At 41.7% G+C, this 2,982-nt stretch overlaps 1 pseudogene; it reads right to left on the bottom strand.

Annotated features, from left to right (window-relative positions):
* Nucleotides 1–2,049: 2,049 nt before the first annotated feature.
* Nucleotides 2,050–2,162, bottom strand: LOC120615277 (uncharacterized; annotated as a pseudogene).
* Nucleotides 2,163–2,982: the final 820 nt, after the last annotated feature.

The raw sequence follows: 2,982 nt of genomic DNA, 5'->3' as shown, positions 1-2,982 counted from the left end.
GATGAGGGTCAAGCCCTTATAAAGCTTACGGTCTAACAAAAGTGCTGTCTATGCATGTGGTTTGATACAGATTGTGCTGTCAAAAGCCTACCCATTAGCAGGGAAGACAAATTTGTAAGCATAACTACAAACACAGTGTGATGAGCATATAATGTGATAAGCATTAATTGGGAATGAGTGGTGATCTCTCCAAGTGTCCAGAAAAGGCTTCCCTAAGGACCTGATGCAGTAGCTGGACCTTGAAAGAAGAAAAGTTTCCAGACATTTGGGGAAACATGTTTTGAGTAGAAAGGGGGGAAGAATGCTGAGGTATGGAAATGTGAAACCTCGTTCATAGTTTGGAATGCAGACTTCTGAGGGTTGGGGAACAGGTGGACAAAGCCAGGACATGCGGGGCCTTGTGAAGCAAGTTTTGGAGCTTGGATTTTATTGTGAGGTGTATGGAGGCTGTTGATGGATGTAAAACAGGAATGAGATGGTTGGGTTTGCCTTCTAGAAACTCCATCTACCAGCATTGTGACTCCAGGAGCTTCTAATAAGACAGGATCAATGCAAGTTGGCCTCTCCCTGCATTCCTGGATGCAGAGGTAGGTGTGTGCGTGTGCGTGTGCGTGTGCGTGCGCGTGCGTGCGTGCGTGCGTGTGTGTGTGCGTCTCCCAGGCTTCTAGCTTTCTGCAGCAGCCTCTATTTGACCCCAGACACCAGACTTCTCACACTAAACACCTTCTGTAGGCCGCACTCAGACTTCTCTTCCTTGAACAGATCTTTTGCCATGTTGCTTCCTCGCTTCGGAACTTTAGAGTCAGTGTTTCTTACTCCACAAATACGAATTCTTGAACTTCCTTCCAAGGCCCTTCATTGTGTCTACTCCATGGTTTGAACCTTAAAATCCCCCTATGGCCCTGAACGCTTCTCTCTTCACTGTCGCACAAACATTCCAGTTGCTTCCATCGCGGTGCCCTTGCCTTTTCCCATGAGCTGTCTTTAGTGCGCTATTCTCCCAGCCTAGCTTATGCCTCATCTCCTTCATGCAGTCTCTGACCACTTCTTGCCTAACTGGTCCACTGTGCCTTCATCTACTGAGGTTCGGAGCTAAGTACATTACACTAGATTATACTCATGAGGGCAAGAACTTTTGTCTCCCTTTTCACTGCCACATTCCCCCACATAGAACAGTGCTTGGAACATGGTAGGTACTTGATAAACGTTTGTCGAATAAATGAATGACTATTAAGTCCTCCATAAATATTTAAGAAATTAAACATTAACAAGAAATAGAACACAATGAATTTGATCCTTCATTAAGTTAGCAAGCATGTATTGAGTGATTGCTGTGTGACAAGCATGGGGATGGTTTCTGGGTCTTCAAAAAATAATTAGACCTGGATTCTATCCTCAAAGAATAGAATTCACAGTGAGAACAATATTTGCATTTTAACACACACAAAAATCAGTAGAGAACAGTATAAACGGTAGATTTTTGTTTAAAAGAAAGCAAGAATTTCACATCCCTTAGATTTCAATATCCCTTAGATTTTCAAAGTCTGATAATAACAAAGTTTGGTAAAGATGTGTAGCCATAGCAACTCCTCTCCCACCACCCCTTCAATAAAACGAAGCTAATGGGGATGAAAATTATTAGTACAATCGCTTTGGAGAGCAATTTTCCAGTTATCTAGTAAAGGTGAAGATGTGTGTGAGACAGCCCAGCAATTCTACTCCGACATAGAAAAACTCTCAGACATGTGCATAGAGACAGATACAATAATGCTAATTACAGCACTTGAAATGAACATCTAGAAACCACCAAAATGTCCCATGAGCTGCAGAATGGATAAATACAGTATGATTGTATCCAAACAGTGAAAACTTCTGGAGCTGTAAAAACGAATGAATTTGAGCTTTAATTATCCATATGACTCAATCTCACAAAACTTATAAAGAGCTTAAAAAACAAGCAAGTTGTAGAATGATAACACAGCAGGATCCCGTTTACGTAAAGTTTATCATTCATTCATTCATTCATTCATTCATTCATTATTTACTTAATGCCTACAGCACCTGGTCTTCCTAGGTGGTCTCCCATCCAAGTACTAACAAGGCCCGACCCTGCTTAGAGATCAGATGAGATTGGGCATGTTCAGGGTGGCATGGCCGTAGACAAGTAAAGTTTAATCATAAGAAATAATATATTATTTGGGAATGGATAGATATATGTATTAAAAGTAAAAAATATACCTGATAGGGTGACCAACCACCCCAATTTGCCTCGAACTTTCATTATTTTACCACTTAAAATTCTGTATCCTGGGAAACCCCCCAGTTGCAGGAAAGCCAAGACAATTGGTCACTTTACCTGAAAAAGAGAAATGTCAAACTTAGAATGATTACTTCTTGAGGGAGGGAAAGAAATGGGAGTGGGTAAAGGTATGCTGGCTGTAATTCAGCTGAATTTGTAATGTTCTATTTCTTAAACTGGATTATGGGTATGTGTGTGTTTGCTATATTATCCTCCATGTGTATATCTAAAGTATTTCATAGTTAAGAAATAAAACAGAAAAACTGTAGTGGATACTATGGTGTGCCACCTAGATTCACCCCAGCTTTTGAGAGTGAAACACTCACTCCTCCAGCTGCCCAGAGTTTGACAGGTTTGTTTCTGTACTCACAGTGGAGTTCTGAACTTCCCCGATTCCTAACTGCCTTTTTTTGAATAGCTCCACTTCATCTATGGAGGTGGCCTTTAGTCAATGATTACTTGATACGAGGTCTAAAGACTCACTCTCCTTGCCTCAGTTTGAGACTGTTCTGAAAGGCTATCCTGGCTCCAACTCTTCCTGAGAGTGGTGATAGCATCACACCCTCTCACTTCTGCCCAATCTGTTTCCTTCCCTTTCCCTGCAGGGGTTGGCCTGAGAGCACTCCCCATGAAACACGAAGAATGCAAATCTTTATCTCAGAGTCTGTTTCCTCAGGTACCTG

Source organism: Pteropus medius, unplaced genomic scaffold (genome assembly GCF_902729225.1).
Source record: "Pteropus medius unplaced genomic scaffold, Ma_sr-lr_union100, whole genome shotgun sequence".
Classification (NCBI taxonomy): domain Eukaryota; kingdom Metazoa; phylum Chordata; class Mammalia; order Chiroptera; family Pteropodidae; genus Pteropus; species Pteropus medius.
Note: the sequence above shows the minus strand (reverse complement) of the source record. Positions and strands in the feature narration are given on the sequence as shown.